The 17,965-nt window shown below is 40.9% G+C and overlaps 1 long non-coding RNA gene across 1 annotated transcript; it reads left to right on the top strand.

The window, feature by feature from the left end:
* Nucleotides 1-6,358: 6,358 nt before the first annotated feature.
* On the top strand, nt 6,359-9,043 carry LOC135236605 (uncharacterized). The gene is made up of 3 exons (XR_010324626.1): nt 6,359-6,465; nt 6,520-7,393; nt 8,539-9,043. It is a non-coding gene; the product is annotated as an uncharacterized LOC135236605 (long non-coding RNA).
* The last annotated feature ends 8,922 nt before the right edge of the window (nt 9,044-17,965 follow it).

The raw sequence follows: 17,965 nt of genomic DNA on the forward strand, positions 1-17,965 counted from the left end.
TAAATCGGGTCAAATTGTGGTTGAAAGCTTACCTTTGATGACCATGATGCTTGTGCATTAGTGCGATATGTTATGAAAAACAGAATAGCAACTCTTCCTCAGGTGACTGAGAATACAGGACGTGATCAAACTGTCAGCAAGAAAAGTCTGTTGACATCTACATAGAACAGGATAATGTATTAGGGTTGCAGTGCATAAACCCCTCATTACGGAGATGAATGCACATTTGAGAGTTCAATGGTGCAAAACCACAGGTAAGGGTCTACAGAGATGTGGAAAAAAAGTGATATGGTCAGATGAGTCATCCTTCACCATATTCTTGACAAGTAGGCGAATGCATGTGTAGCATACACCAAGATAAAGGTACAGGCCAGAATGCTAGACCTTTACAGTGAGGGGGTCTGGTGGCTCTGTTTCCTGGCATGGTTTGTGTCCACTTCGCCCCTTAGAGGGATTGGTCACTGCGATTAAATATAAAGTTATTATGAGTGATCACCTGTATGCTATGATAAAAAAGAATTATCATGATGGGAGTGGTCTCTTCTTGGATGACAATGCCCGCATACATTACATTACATTACATTACATTCATTTAGCAGACGCTTTTATCCAAAGCGACGTACAAAAAGTGCATTTTCATGATCGTAGACAACTGCTGAACACGGGTTCAGTAAGGTACAATTACTTATTTTGTAAAGCTATTTCTAGCCGAGAACAAAGAACACTATCCTGGTCTAACATCTGCGAAGCCAAACTAGGCAGAAGAATAAGCTAAAGTGCATACACAGGGCACGAGGGGTCACTGAATGGTTTGATGAATGAAACATGAATGACTAAATATGCTGTTGACCAATGCCAATAACAGATTCCAAAGGCAATCAAAAGCCTAGAATAAAGACTACATACGGAAAGCTCTGTTATACCCTAAGGAAGCAATTGAACACACCTGATTCATCAGAAACACCTGCGAAGCCATTTGTCCCAAACATTATGTTGTCATGGAAAATGTGCACGCCAGCCAAATTAGTTTGATTAAAAATCTAAAATTGTGGAGTACAGAGTCAAATCAATTAAAAAATCTGCTTTGTCCCAAACATTGTGGAGCTCACTGTATAAGAATGTATCTTGTTGATACATGTATTCTTGAGGATATGCGTGCGCAGTCTATCTTCCTGTGCTTAAAATGTTCAATTTCAAAGAGGGTACCTTATGTCATCCTGTTTGGAAAGTTGGTCCAAATCTCCTTCATGCTTTGACAACGGGTCACAAATCGATTTAAGATAACCTCTTGCAAGAACAATTCCAACATCTGAAATGTCCCCACTAACTGGATCAAATTTTATATGCTGTAATGTATTGTATTGCAGGAAGTTGGAACCATTGAAGGACGATTCAAAATCTCCCCTAAAACGAACTCACTTTTTTTTTTAAATGCACGAGGGAATATTTTATTTATTTATTATCCTTTATTTAACCAGGAAGGTCCCATTGAGATACAATATCTCTTCTGCCAGGGAGTCCTGGTCAAGATGGCAGCATAAAAATAAAAGTTTCATATTGAAAACATACCAAAAGTGTAGTTAAATATTTAGGTTAAATATTTTAGGTAGAATTACATAACTCATTTAGTAATCTACTCAATGAAAGACTTAAGGGAGCACTTAAATTTAAGTGTGCTACACAAAAGCACCTTCAGGCCATGTTAATACTGAAGGTGTTTAATGCAGCTGGGCACAGTGCCATTACCATTAACCAGGGCTGTGGTTCAAAGCCTGTGGCAGCCATTTATGTGAGGCTTTTGTTACTGTGGTGCTACTTTTTTTGCCCCAAATAGGCAATACCTATATGTGGGCAGTCCATACATGTTTTGGCCTTGGGTAAACAGTTTTCTTTTTCCACCAATTAACCCTCACTCGGTTAGCTAAATAGCTCTGCGCATCAATGCTGGGTCACTGACAGATCGCAGTAAAATATTTTATGAGGACGCATGAACACTCGTGAGGTGTCATGAACTCATAGATGTTGGAAAAATGTCAGATCACAAGAAAAACTGACGAGCGTAAAAAAGGTGAAATCCACACGTGGTCACGACCCGCCTTCGCCAGTCCCACGCTGACGTTTCTCGCTAATAATGTGTGAGAGAACGCAGTAGGGCTGAGAAACACATTTCAAACAAACTAAAATGCACTTCATTTCACGGAAACTCGCTAAAACAAATCAATAGTATTCATTAACACCAGAACGGTTCACTGTGAACAGCACGTGTATATGCAATAGTTGCTTGTCATTTACAAAAATAAGGTCTGATAGTAAATTTAACTGACAGATAGTGGGGGGGCTGGGGTGGGGTGGGGTGGGGGTAATGAGTTGTGCACTTTTTGAAGATATGGAATTCTGACAGCAAAAAAGGAGAAAGAAATCTATTTCCATTTGAGAGGTGGTGAGAGGACATGATCTCTTAAAGTAAAACCGACCCCTTGGGGGGGGCGGCTTGGTCTATCATCCGAGAGACAGCCGTGTCTGAGAAAGGGCTTAATTCGGGCTCTACATGGCAGGGAGGATTTCTGACTGAGGTCTGAGAGCCCGTGGGCAGAGCGGTCTCAGAATGCGTGTCCCTTATCAGCCAGAATACACACATGCCTACAAGAGACATTTTGCCCTTTCCTCCTGTTTTACAAAAAAATGCAAGAAAACAAAACATGAATCAAAGAATGTTCTGCATAAACTAGTGTTATCATTATAAACCATTATTGAAGTGATTTCATCCTATAAATTAGAAAACTGAAATAGACTAATTTATTTCAGGTGATTGTGTTTGTTAGTGGTCATACTATCAACGCCAGATATTTTTTTTTCATTACACGTATTCAGTGATGCTTTAAAATTTTAAATTGTTTTATAAACTTAACTCAAGGTACTGCATTAGCACATGTTCCCAGTCAGCAAAAGCCAGAACCTAGATGTGGAAATATAGGTTGGAAGACATTTTGACATAAATGGACTTGGTTACCCACAGTATAATTCATGTTTTACCCAGATGTAGCCTGCCTACATCCTAGTCGGCTAAAAAACCTTCACCTGAGAATAAGCTGATTTGTAAAATAGAACTCAATGAAACACAAAAATAGCATAATATACTCTGATTAGAACCAGATAAATTACGTGCAATCTGTGATGAAATACCACAAACAACCCCTCACTCCCAACATTTCTATCTGTTTTTTGCTTTCCATTTAATTTTTGTGACAACTGGAAAGTAGTACTGATGAGGTAAGCAGGAAATACCTTTTTTGCAATATTTATTGTGTTTAAAAACAATTAACAAGGAGTAGATGCAACGGAAGGTTGGAGGGGGATAACTAATGCTGGTGACTGAACACAGGAGGGTAGGGCTGGTGTTGGTGGCTGAACACAGGAGGGTAGGGCTGGTGTTGGTGCAGGGACAGGGGCAGGGTGTCCACCGCTGGGTCCATCTCTGAATGAAAGTCAGTTTTATAATAAGGTGGAGCGAGCTCCCCATGGGTCGGGCGAAGGCCTTTTTATGCGTTGATTGACGTGCTCGTGACTGCCTGCAGCTGGTGTTGATTATAGAGGACAGCCCAGCACCCAGTGATTAAATTATCCTAGCAATCACTCTGACAGGAGAGAGAAAGAGAGACACAATCATGGCGATGCGGAGACATCATCACGCATGGTTTTTTAGCTAAGAGCGCCATTTCCAGCAGGCATGTTTTACGCGTTGTTAAAACCAACCAAGTGTCTGCTCTGCCAGTTAGAGAATACAGCGATGCGCATCCGAGTTTCTCTGTAAATACGGTGACAGCGAGCTCGCTTCTGTTGCAGGCATGCAGTTATGACACCGCTGTAGCGTGCTAAGAGCTGATGAGTGCGCTGCTCCGCGGAGAGCAAGTCTTAACTCCGCACTCTTTAGTCTGTTCAAATCTCCATTAAGATAGCGCAGATGCTGCGCTGCATTACACTGGTTAGTGACACCATGCTTCCCATCAATGGAAAAAAAAACTGGAAATACAGCTGAACTGAAGGACATATTAGGTCTGTATAAAATTGGTGAGTTGGCAGCACAATTCTCATGAAGGCAGCATAGTGACACAAAATAACAGAACCTTCCTGAATACAATTAAATGCACATATAAGTGTGTTTCTGGACACAAGATTCATTAATTCATTCATTAACAGTGCTCAAAGCAGTTGAGCTGGGGTAGTCAAAAACTGCCAGTATATCTGCAGGAGGTTGCTCTTTCATCTCCTTTCAGTGTTATTTTGTGGCACAACAAACATCATCCTGCTTTGAAATCCTGCTTCTTCTTCTTCTCTGTATTCGATGCACAGAGACTAAATTATTTATGAAAATAACTAAGTTTATATTGTTTCTGTATTTGAGAAAGCAAGATGGGTAGCATGGTCCACGGGCATCCCCCTGTCACGGATAAGACATTTAGACAGTTTTAGACAGTGCATTTCTTTTTCTATAATATTCTTGGCCCATCAAATTCACAGACCCCACCACCCCATCCTGAACAATTACAGCGCAGTGTTTTTAGGGCTCCTGTCAGTCAGGGCCCTTGGATCCATCCTAACAGAAACTGTGTTCTTTCTTCTACTTTCTTCATCTTTCTTTCTTTGGTGGTTGATGCCTCTGTTCATTGGCCAGTGTGATATGACATAGTACTGTACTAGATAAACACACTGGCCCTCATTTATCAATCTAACGCAGAAACCAGCGCAAATCCGAGCGCAGAAATCATCTTACGACAGGGTTCACGTGTGATTCATGAAACGTTCGTATCTCGCCAATCACAGCGTAAGAATGATCGGGCGTTGATAAATGTGGCGGCTTAAAACAATCGTCATTTAAATATCACGCCCCTATATATTCTCGGTTTAGAGGCCTCGCCCCTAGAGTTTACGACATGGAGAAGCGTAATACGGCCAAGAAGAGAAATTTCTCAGACCTAGAAATAGAATCTGAACCAATTAGTTCTATTTGGCAGCCTGAAAAGTGGCATAGAAGGAAGTCATAAAAATGCAGTGTGGAAGGAAATCACTGCTGCGGTCAACAGCGTTGCCATGGACAATCAAACTCCAGCTGAGGTTGGAATATTTAATTTATACATCCATGATATGTATATCCTCTATATGTATAGTAGTGATTAGCTTATATCATAATTCTTCACATTTAGGTGAAGAAAAAATGGTCAGACCTCAAACCCGCCACCAAAAAGCGTGTTGCAGCCTGTAGGCGCAGCACCCAGCTGACTGGAGGAGGCCAGCTGGATTCCAGGCTTGCATTGACGCAGACTGAGGAGCGAGTGTCCACGCTTATCGGGTCTGCTTCCATTTCGAGCATAGCAGGTGGCGGAGGAGACACAGACGCACCACCTGTGTCCGAGCCAGATAATGGTAAAAATTTAATAGCCTAGGCTACTAGTATTTAAATAATTACACGGTTGCAGGGTTAATTTATTTCTTCATTTTAATGATGTTATAAACATGCTTTCGTTTCGTTCGTTTTGTTTTAGTCTTATGGGCGCGTAGAGGTCTTCTAACAGAGCCAGATCTGCCATTGCCGAGATTTGATGACTGTCAAAGTTCTTGTTTAAATAGGTGACTGAATAAGCATCTAACCTAATTGCTTGTAATTATGTCACCAGTAGCGTAGCCTAACAAGTAGGCTATCTCAAAATGAAAGAGAAATTAATCTCATAGCCTACACCAAAAAACTGTTAACCCCGTTAATTGCAAACAATTTGAAAATAACTATTTATGTTAGGGATATGACACAGTTGATGTAGGCCTTTACAAAATATAATATTTTGCCATAGGCTACATATTTTTAAGTGATGAATGTGTGGCTGCATATGCTTAGATGCCAGTCAGAATATGGTCTAATAACAATTCTCCGACTCAGCCAAATTTACTATGCTGCACCGCAAGTCCACGCTGACATGAAAACTTTCGTACACGAGTTGAGACTTGACGTGAGATTTGATCGTAGCCTCCGCTCACGTCCAAATTGCTAAATGCCGAGCTTTGCGTGGAAATGACCGTACGCCCAGTTTCCTGTCGTACGTTCGTTTCGTAAATGAGGGCCAATGGGACTACTCTGATGCTAGCGAGTGGCGAAATAACGTCATTCTATTGTTTATGTGGACGGTGTTTGTCGGTGCTGTCCGATGTAATTTTTGTCATGGTTTTGGCTGATACCCCCATTTCTTTTCCTTCCTGTACCTTTTCTTCAGTTATTACGGCCATTGGTTTTTTCATGCGCCTTTTCTTCAGTTATTATGGCCATTGAGTTCTCCATTTTGTTGATTGAATTACACACATGCAAATTTCTTTTTACAATTTGCACCTGTTGGCGTTCTATTTAAGCCTCGAGCAAGCCGATAAGATTTACTTCAGTGTCACTTACGTTGCACGAGAGCCGGTAATCTATCAAGCGAGGTAAAGGTAAAGGTAAAGGTAAAGGTAAAGGTAAAGGTAAAGGTAAAGGTAAAGGTAAAGGTAAAGGTAAAGGATTGAGAGTTGCGATATTGGATTGTTGTGGCTATAAAATTAGCACAACAGTCTTTAGCTAATAGGTTGTTGGTAACAAGTTAGTGCCACAACCTAAATTCTTTCTTTAGGGTGTTACTTTTCAGCCTCGGTTCGAGGTCTGTTTTCTTTGAGTTGCTCCGTTTTCTGCTCAGGCAGTTTTGTTTTATTTTCAGAAAGTTCATACTCCTTAAGCTTTAGTTTTTTACCCAGTATGTGGGTTGTTTTGAGCTTTTCTTTGGGATACTCTCCCTTAGGAGGACTGTTTTCCTTTCCTTTCCTTTTTATTTTTCCACTGTCCTTTTGTCTCTTGAGACTTTGTGGTTATTCTACCTTTGGTGAATAGCTTAAAGAACCCCCCTGTTCAGCCGTGGTTGGTCTCCCAAAACCCCCACTCCCTCAATTTTTCCCTTGCTCCAAAACCTGACACATGTCCATAGTACTTGTTTGAGGGTCTTGTCCCTGTTTCCATTCTTCATTTTTACCTGGCTTAATAAAGAAAGCTAATGGCTAAAGCTAAAGTCAGAACATCTGCACAGCTAACGTTTATCGTTGCCAAGTCAACCAGACAGCCGACTGCATGCATGATCTGAATGTAGGCTAAATAATGGAACGGATTGGGAAAGATTTGTTATTCCTGTTTGATTCTAATGATTTATGGTTGCACAGTATAGCTATTTTATCAATCTCTTAAATATAGGCAGTGCTAGTTTCCATTTTATATTGCAAATAATGATATGTATTATTTTCTCACACAGCATGGGTATAATCACCTGGAATCAACCCCTCCAGCTTTTGAAACCGTATGGCCTCGGGTCTTACACCCCACCTGACAAATGTGAGCAGAATAGCAGGCATTATCTGCAACATGAAGATATGCAGCAGGTCCATTAGTCTTCCAAGATTCGCATGCAAATTATTTTGAGGCCGGCAACAATTATTATAAATCACAATCAACTTTAGATTTTACAGAAGTGCAAAAGCCTAGTGTCCCACCCCATTAATTCAATTCAATTCAATAAACTTTATTTATCCCCGAGGGGCAATTAGTTGCTAGGCACATCATCAGTCAATATCAAACACGGGCGGGACACAGTATACACAATAACCTGCCGTCACATACAACTACAGCAGCAACAGAAACACAAATAAGTAAATATGCAGAAAGGAAACGCGATGGGGAAAAAAAAATTCAGTAAATTGTATTTAAAATGGAGCCTGTATGTACACATGAACACATGGACAGTCACTTGTGCCACTCAGGCTCAGACAGTGATCACTCTGACAGCCTCAGGCACAAACGTTACTCTCCACCTGACAGTCAACGGTACCGTCGACCCAGGGGCCACAGATCAAAGGCTGGGTGGGGGGGGTGGGGGGGTGAGGTGAGAGAGGAGTCGCTAAGCACGGTGTGGGCTTGCTGTTTGTGAAAGGCAGCCAGTGGCCTGAGTGGCAATTCACCATCAACGGTTAACGGAACGCCCATTGTGACTATGATATGCACATAAATCAGCTTGTGATTCCAATGAATTGTCAGGGAGAATGGAGAAGTCAGATCGCAAAGCAAAAAAGTATTTGAATGGATTCTAGGATAAAAGAGCGCTTCAATCTTATGCATCTGTACTGTGGGACTCTATACCACTTCCTTGGCAAAAAGCTGAATCTCTGAATGTAACTCATGAAGGTGTCACTGGTGATATTATCACTTTTTGGACAGTGTGCATGCTTAAATATGGACTTTCAGACTAACGCCAAAAAGACAGAAACAACTAAGGCCTCTGTGTTCCTCTGTTAAGGGATATGATTATCAGAAGGCTGTGCACTTATACACTACACACTATATAACCAAAAGTATCTGGACACCCCTTGGTCTGGGTCTGCATTTCATGGTTTGGGCTAGGCCTCTTAGTTCCAATGAAGGAAAATTTTAATGCTACAGCATTCTTAATGCTCTCTCTTTCTCTCTGTGCTTCCCTGCTTCAGCATGACAATACCCCCGGGCACACATCTAGGTCCATATCGAATTGGTTTTGTCGAGAACAGTGTGGAAGAACTTGACTGGCCTGCACAGAGCCCTGACCTCAACCCCATCCGACACCTTTTGGATCCAGTGGAAAGCTAACTGTGAGCCAGCCCTAATTGCCCAATCAATGCCCAACCTCACTAATGCTCTTTTGAGTGAACGGAAGCAAATCCCTTATGCAGTGCTTTAACATCTGGTATAAAGCCTTCCCAGAAGAGTGGAGGTTGTTATAGCAGCAATGGGTGGACAAACTCCATATTAATGACCATAATTTTGAATGAGATGTTAGATGTCAGGTGTCCACATACTTTTGGCCATATAGTGTATATATGACGAGAAAGGAATAGGACACTTATCGGAAGTTCACTACTTTGCCATCAGAGTTGCCAATTTCCACCGTCTGTGAAATGTCTCTACCTATGGGTCATAGTTTGTGTAAATGTGCTTGTTTTTGCATCAAATTTGTTTATAAATCCCAAATCCACTTGAGAAAGTGGTGTATGCATCCTTTTTTATTCGTATGCACTGTTTATAAGTGAGGCCCCCGGCTCATATTTAACATAGCACTGAAATAAATACAAACTGGCAAGACATTGCTGCACTCTATTTATCCAGTAATTAAAAATTAAAACCTAGATAGAACTTCCTCACAACTAATTGCAATTTAGAATGCGTGCGTCCTGGGTATATTTTCACAAATGGACAGTCTGCATATAACAACAATTCTGAGAGTGACTGGGGTATTATTGGCTCAAAGACAGCTATTTAATTATTTATCTTATTCAAAATTAACTGTTTAACCTCTTCAAAGGCCCTGCTCGACTTAGCATAATTTCCCTAACCAGATTTTTTTGTTGTTTGTTTTCGCTCTCTTATTCTCCATTTGGAGGGAACAGTGGTGATAATTATAGTGGGGCATGCATTGTTGTGTGTTTTTTTATTTTTTATTTTATTTTTATTTTTTTTACATTTTAGGCATGTGCCGATGCTCTTTTCCAGAGCAACTTACAGTAACTACATGCACGCACACACACACACACACACACACACACAGTCAGTGATGAACGCTGACAAGGCAGCACAAAAGACACAGCCTAAATAACTGAACTATACACCATTTAAACATACAGGGTAGATTGCACCTTGCTTTCGGTTTTTAGTATGCAGCGGGCTTATTAATAAAGTTTTCCAAAGTATATTGCCAGCACAGGATTGGCTACATATTAAGTATACAGCAGCGTGAAATAAGCTGATAATGAACTCCAGTTATCTCCAGAAAGTCTCCTGTTTGTCTCAGAGTTCATTGTTTATGTTTTCACTGCCATTGTATGCATACTCCTGAGTGAAATTCAGAGAGTTAATGGTGTAGGTACAGCAGAGAATAGAAAATACTTTATATTTGACTTGGGCAATTTCTGAAACATCCGGGACTGAAATGGATACAACACAGAGCCTATATAAACAAGACGATGCATAAAACTACATAAATATGCTTGCTAAATATGATAATTATGGTTTCTTATTGATAAACAAAATGAAACGTTTCCGGGTCTTAGGTCATAAATGGTGTATTCATACCTTCCGTTCTGAGTCCTAAATCAATAACTAACATTGTGATTACCAAAATTAGTATCCTATTTATTGGTATGGGCAGCACAGTGGTACAGTGGGTAGCACTGTCGCCTCACAGCAAGAAGGTCCTGGGTACCCCAGTTTCCTCCCACAGGCCAAAGACATGCAGGTAGGCTAATCGTAGAATCTAAATTGCCCATAGGTATGAATGTGTGAGTGAATGGTGTGTGTGCTCTGGGATAGATTGGTGGCCTGTCCAGGGTGTATTCCTGCTTCTCGCCTAATGGACACTGGGATAGGCTCCAGCACCACCCTGCCCAGGATGAACGGGTATAGATAATGAATAGATAGATGGATGGATGGACTTTATTGGCATTAGAATAGCATACAAAACTCAATTGGATGATTATTTTGATCGAAACTCATAATTGGATAATTAATTTGATCAAAAGGCACTTGTATCCATACATGAATTTCTGGGAAATCAAAAGCCTATATTTAAGGCTAAATATTGAAAGTGCCCTTATACCAGAACCAGAACATTTGACAGATCAGAAATACCTGTGAAGCCACTTGCTCAAACATTGTGGTGCCCTGAAATGAGGGAACTATGTATTTTAAGTGCTGTAATTCCTATATGTTGAAACCATGTGTGTGTATGTATATGTATGTATGTATGTATGTGTATATATATATATAATTTTTTTTTTTTTTTTAAACTTTCATAAAAGCTCAAAATCTGTACTTGAACCATGTGAATTCTTTGATTACAAATCTGAAGTTGTGGAGAACAGTGACAAATCAAGAAAAAATATATTTGTCCCAAATATTTTAGAGCTTGCTGTGCATCAGTTACCCGGTTAATATCATGCACACACACACACACGGGTCTGTTTATGGCAAGCTGATTCTAGTCAGGCAATTTTCCCTCCTGCTATGTCACTCCAGACCTTTCATATATTCTCTAGAGTCATTCGTTTTTGGCAGTCAGGACACGAGACCAGCACACCATTAATTAAGAAACTTGCTGCCATCGGCGATGTTTGGGACAAGTGGGTTGATCGCCTCGTCCCTGTCAGAGGTTGCTGTCTCTTCAAACAACGTATGCCAAGAAAACCATGGAAACATGGCGTGAGAATATTGGCAGAATGCAATGTCAGGACCGGCAAGCCTGGTACACGCAGATATACACTGGCAAACCCGTTGGCCTTGGCCTGCGTGTGGTACTTCAGATGACAGCTTGTCTCCAGTGGTAAAACATAACGTGATGGCTTCACCTGCACTCGGCCAAGAGCTGTTATGTGGAAAGCTGTTCCAGAACATTCTGCTCATTCTGAAGAAACTGGAACAGGGGTCGACAACCCTGATAATGCATTACACTCTTTATCTTTGGTGCATTGTTCATTTTCATTCATGGAAAGGGCAATGCATAACATTTTTGAGTGAAATGACATTTGAAATATCACTTGTATATTTTCAATGTTTTATTGACTGATTGTTTCTTTTACTGCAGGTTACTGGCATAGGCACATGTAAGTGAATAAGCCCTTGGTGTTCTTCTGTGTCTTGGATGTCTCTGTCTGCAAGACCTTTGTGGTGTGGATGGAGATGAACCCAGATCTGGTTGATTTATCTTAACCAACACCTTTCCTGCACACCAGCCTGTCTCAGGGTGGTTAGAGAGGTACAAGCCCAGGAAGCATGCTCTACCTCCCCCAACAGCTCATCTTGTCCAAAAAAAGGACAAAAGGAAGTGGTGCCAACTCTGCACCCAGAGATGTCAAAACAAGCATCATGTGCCTCAAATGCAATACATATTGTACATTTGCAAGGTGCATGTCAACACCTCCACAAACTGTCGCTTGTGCTTATGAACAAACACGCGCGTGTGACACACACACTTGACTTGCCTGACACATGGCAAACATTTTGTTGCATGAAATGCAAAAAATGCACTTTTGTGACACCTGGCGAGCATTTTGTTCACGTCGTGTTACATGGAAGCTAAGGTTTGTTGTCAAGTTGTTGCACTGCCATTACAGATTTCAATTCAGAAATTCCTGTCATCTTTATTTCTTGTGAACAGCTGTAAGACTTACTCCTGGCGCGATAAATGTTGGGAAATGAATTCAGGTTCTACAAGGTCCTTGGCCAGCTGCTTTCATTAAGCCCCCTGTGTCGAATTGTTAATCTTGTTGCACCAAAGGGAAATCCTGTTTTCAGTGGCCTGGGATGATCAATGATTATTTTTTCTGTTTATTGGGAGATGTACGCCAGCACTTAATTTTCTTCACTTTCAATTAACATTATCCCTACTTAGTTTTCCCGAGTTTGCTTAAAACAAATCAATGGCTAATATTGCAAACAAACTAAGATTACAGGCTACAAAAGTGCATTTGCATGGCCACAACATGCATTTTGGGTTAAATTATATGGTCCATCAACATTATATTTGATTTAAATTTCATGGATAATTTGCATTTTGTACACAATATTTAATGTTACATTTGATGCCTTATAGTTCTTGTAATGATTCCACTTTACTGTCTGCTATATTGCAAATTCCCTAATTGCCGTTTCCACCCTCTTCCCCACGCTGCTGGCGGGGCTCTTGCCCCAACCCTCGAGAGTGCTTTGAGAGTCGTCTGGTCTCCCCCACCTCTGCGGTCCAGCGCCTCCTTCGTCATTGCCTCCACCCTGCCCACATCTGCCGCCACCTGCTGTTCCCCATCACCGCCACCCGGCCCCACCCATCATCTGAGCCACATCACATATCACATCTTGTGCATAAACTGGCTGACATGCTGGTCACCAGTCGGCACCCTGAGCCGACCAGAGGAGGATGGGTTTCCCCCTTGAGCCTGGTTCCTTTCAAGGTTTCTCCCCATCTGCCACAGGGAGTTTTTCCTTGCCGCTGTTGCCTTAGGCTTGCTCCTGTGGGGGTTTAGGCTAGGGTTGTCTGTAAAGCGTATTGTGACAACTGTTGTAAAATACTCTATACAAATAAAATTTGATTGATTGATTCAAAGGCAATATGTTCTGTGAGATAAATTTTACTTATAGTAACCACATTGGATAGAAGATCCATTTAAAACATAGACATATTCTTCTTGAATAGCTGGTTTAGAATTAAGACTCAAACTGAGCTAACAGTATTATAATAAATAGGCCTCTTAAAAGCAATATTTTAGTTTAAGTACCTCAACCAAGCCCTTTCAATAGGACCTGTCTGGTCTACATTATAAAATAAATTGCATTTAAGATGAGGCACACCCTGGGTTTATTATTTTGAATTCCATGTTTTGAGAGAACCACTTCCAAGAACCTTTCAACCTCACAATAAGAGAATAAAAAATGACTACTTAATAAAATGGAGATTAATTTCATACAGAACAATAAATCCAATGAATATATTATCTTTAACAGTGGCTTTTGCATATTGCACAAAACCGATTGTGTGGTGGCTTCAAAGGCATGAATTAGGGAAAATAGAAATGCAAATAGCACACACAAAAAGTCAAATGCATGCTTTTCTATGCGGGAGTATGTCTTTTGAATATATTAATATTTCCAGTGTGGCATCCTCAGTAAATAACACTGAAATTAACACTTTAGACCATGGCTACAAACAAATACTTTATTTTGAACAGTCGTCTTTGTGCTATCGCTCCCCATTGCTGTCGAACTCCCTTTATATTTGAGTGCTACTGCAGGGTTGCTCCTGACTCTGCACTTTCTAGAAAAATGACATTAATAAGCCTGCTAAAGCAGATACCCCAGGAGATTCAAACGGAAAGTGCTTAAGAGTTATATGACCCCAGAGACGGTTAATAAAGCTAATTACCCATTAGAATCAGCGGTAGACTTGGCATTTACCCCGTTGCTATTTTTCTTGGTGCTACACACAGCTGCAGAAAACTTAGTTTATATAAGCATTACAGGTAGTTTGCTAAGGGGGGGGGGGGGGTCACACAAAATTAATTGATTGTTATGCAAAATCAATTGATACATAATTTATTAATTTTATTCCCAGTACATTTCTTTACCTGTAAAACTAATCCTTTCTTATGCATGGCATGCTTTCTCCTGCAATAATCACACCCTCCCCCCCAGTCCTAAAAAATCAAATAAATAAGACAAAATAAAAATAAAAAACACCTTTGTAAACCTTTAGATAAGTCAGCTTGAAGTATTATTTATAACTTGGCTTTGTCACCAGTTATATATTCCCCTAATGTTTAATTATATCATTTGCCATCAACCCACACTTTTGTAAAGAAAAAATGTAATCAAAATGTAATCAACTAAGGTCTGTTTTGCTTAGCTACAACAATGAACTTCTGCAGTGGAATATTATTCAAATCTCATAATATCTGTAATTACTTTAACTTAAGGTTATATTCTACACTTCCTTGTTAAGTGTCATGCAAACAACACCTTCAGCAATGTTCAACGTGTTATTACCCGCATGTTTATATATGTATATCAGCTAATGCTCAGTAAGAGTTCTACTCCCCCATTCTTTTAAGTTGCTTTCCAGTGCCCATGTTTATGACTAACACGCGTGCCCTTTTGTTTTTAGCCATGTGTCTGGGGCTGTCTGACTTTACAATAAAGGAATGATTTCTAGTTGCTTCTGCTTTTCCAACATATTCATCTGCAGACTGCTCCAGGTGTTTACATCCGACTCTAGTCTTGCTCTTTGTTTGTTTCAGTTCTTCAAGGTCCTCTGTGAAGCTCTTCCTTTTGTCAGCTTTCACTGTCTTTTCCTTCTGTTTTTTTATTATTTATTTTGTCTTCAAGGAATACAACATGCCTCTGCCTGTCACCAGAGGCTGACATTATAAGCTCCGTTGTGATGGGAGCTTTACCGAGCCCCCCCCCCCCCCAGCTGCCCTGGTGCATTCGAGTGACCCGCTATGCTACCAATGAGTCCTCTTTGATGTTTTCCACCACAGCCTGCTTCGCAGAAACCCCACACATGGAGGAACGGCCTGCTAAAACAGCGCTTCTAAAGAGCCAGATTTGAGGTCAAAATCAGCGAAACCAGGAGTAACAGCTAATTCTCTGAATTCTCATGCACTGACTCACTAACATAACTGCAACGAGTGTAGGAAGGGGAAGGCGTGGTTAGGGGTGTGTCAGCATGGCGGAAAGTTCAGCGGCTTGTCTTGGCTTACGTGGTCAGAGGCGAGGGTTGGTGTGGTCTGTAATGATGCTGTTGGCTCCCCCGAGGGCAGTTGGTGTAAGTGGCTACTGTATAAACAGTAAAATGATGTCTTTCACTTTCCCAGCAATTATGTGCTTGTTACCTCTCCTTTGCATCTCCTTCAGTAAGCCAGGAACCTCCTCCAGCCCTGTCCTGAACTCAGCTGTTTTTCTCTCTTGGCTTAAAAAAATAAATAAAATTGGTCATTTTTTTCTGGCCTTTTGAGACCCAGCTTTTTTTTAAATTTATTTTTGTGTGCTTTCTTTTTGTTCTGTAAATATAGTGAACTTTTTTGTGCATCCCATCTCACTACAACATCACACGCAGTGTCATGACCAAAAAATTCAGAACCAACATACCTTGTCCCTCTCCAAAACGGGAACATGTAGTTCCATCTGTTTCATTTGTATTTTTATTTTTTTTCTTCGTTCAGAGACTCATCAAATAACATTGAGTTGAATAAAGTTTGGATGTGTATGGAGGAGTGAGGACCTTTGGATGTGTGAGGAATGTGTAGTCCTCTGTTTATTTCCATTTGCAGTGACTAGCAATGGCTGCCTTGTAAGCTCATGTAAATGCTGTACAAACACCTCTACATTTGTTCTACATTTTTAGAAAATAGTCATTCATTCATTCCCCTTCTGAATGAATTGCAACTGATGTTCTCACTAAAGAATTAAATTAAAATATAGGCTTTGGACATTTTAAATAAAACTGAGGACATGGCCTTGGTGTCCTCAACATCCCTGACTCCACGATGCCTTGTACATTTGTGTCAGAGTTACAGTTACACGGCTCCGGTTCCTGACCAATAAGAGGCCCTGTTTTTGTTCTCACCTGTGTTCCTGTGCATTCCCTGTGTTTCGTGCCTCGTGCTTGCTAATTGTGGTTGTAATTGGATTATGGAATTTTCACATTCTAGACATGCCTGCTCGTTTTCAACGATTGTCTGCATTTTACTTCCTGTGTATTTGAGTTCTTAGTTTTGTTCAGTTTGGTTGTTTGGCCTTCGTGTTCTCTTAAATGATTTCCTCGCTGCTAGTCCCCAGCAGCTCCTTTTTTGCTTCCTGTGTTCCTTGTTTCTCCTTTTTTTTTTTGTTTTACTGGTTTAAATCTTCAGTAAAGACATTTTATTTTACTTACCTCTGCCCCTCTGTGTGATCTCTGCACCTGGCTCCTAATCCTTTCTGTGAGCCTGTGACTTACAGATATTGTGTCAAGGTGCTGACACCTTCAGTAGGCAGGTCATTTTGCCTTCTCGTGGTAGTCAGTCTACTGCTGTCTCACCAGCCCTGGGTCTCTTTTATTTAAATGCTGTCTCAGTTACTTTGACTCCTCTGTGCAGTTATACATAGGAGAATGCCAATCAGGGGCTAAAGCCTCTATCCGCCAGTAGCGTGGCTCTGTACGGATCGCTGTAGCCTAGAAAGATGCATTTCTATCATCCAAAAGCACGAGTGTACAGGCGAGTGACTACGGGGTGCAGATATCCTGCATTCTATGTGTATGTTAGGACCTTAAAACTAAGGTAGTGGTTTAGTCAAAGAGCAATGCCAGGTTAAAGTGAGTACAATTAATTATACAATGATTTAAATTATATCAATATACAATGGTGCACTGCAAAATTAGAGTGGTGAAATATCTATATGCGAATGGTGCACAGGAGGTGGTATTGAGTCTCCTTGAACGATCCCAATTTTCCCTTCACCCAAGGATGAAAGAAAAACCCCAAATCAAAGAAAGACAGAATTACAACAAAACAGCAGTAACATCAATGTCTGCAGTCGACAGTAACCCTGTGTGCATTATCTCTGTAAGACTATCAAACCAGGATAACCTTTGTAGCACCGCCGGCTGCTGACTCATAGGTAACTTGCATTATCTACCATTATTATTACTGTCCTCCTTTGAATGGTGATCCAAGATCTTTATTCAGCGCCCACTGTACCACACCATCGATGACACCAACGTGTTCCCCATGACATCGGCTTTTCAACAACACCAAGCTATTACACTGTATGGAAAACCTAAGGTTCACGTAATGCTATTTCAACCTAACATTTCAGAAACAGCAGAATTCGTGCAACTGAAGTTTTTTTTTTTTTTTTTTGGGGGGGGGGGGTGGGGTATTTATCAAACATTGCTGACTTCCTGTCAGCACCGTGGATGGTCAGTTCTCCTTTGCGGGTCACACTGTGTTCTGTGTTAAGCCAGTTACTTATGTCACACATGCTGCACAACAGCTGGTATAACACCAATAAACAGTGAAGTAATAAACGACAGCACTAATAAGAGCCACGGAGCAGAAGCTGGGTAGGTGGGAACAGGGCGGTCTTTGCTCCTGAAACCAACGCACGCAGTTGTCAAGCTGAGTCAGAAAGGTATAGCGGGATTGACAAGCAGGTTTAATTCCCCCCATCTTGTCCACAGTTGTCACCAGGGTGAAGAGCACCTTCGCTTCGCAGCAGGTGTTCTCGGAGAAGCTGTCTGCCATTAGTGGTTTGGGAACTGACAGCCACATTGTTCTGGCACCTGTAATGAGCCTGAAATATACGTTGAGTCTATTCTAATATGTACAGAGCCACGTTGTTCATGGGGTGGGAGAG

The sequence above is a fragment of the Anguilla rostrata genome, chromosome 12 (assembly GCF_018555375.3).
Source record: "Anguilla rostrata isolate EN2019 chromosome 12, ASM1855537v3, whole genome shotgun sequence".
Lineage (NCBI taxonomy): Eukaryota > Metazoa > Chordata > Actinopteri > Anguilliformes > Anguillidae > Anguilla > Anguilla rostrata.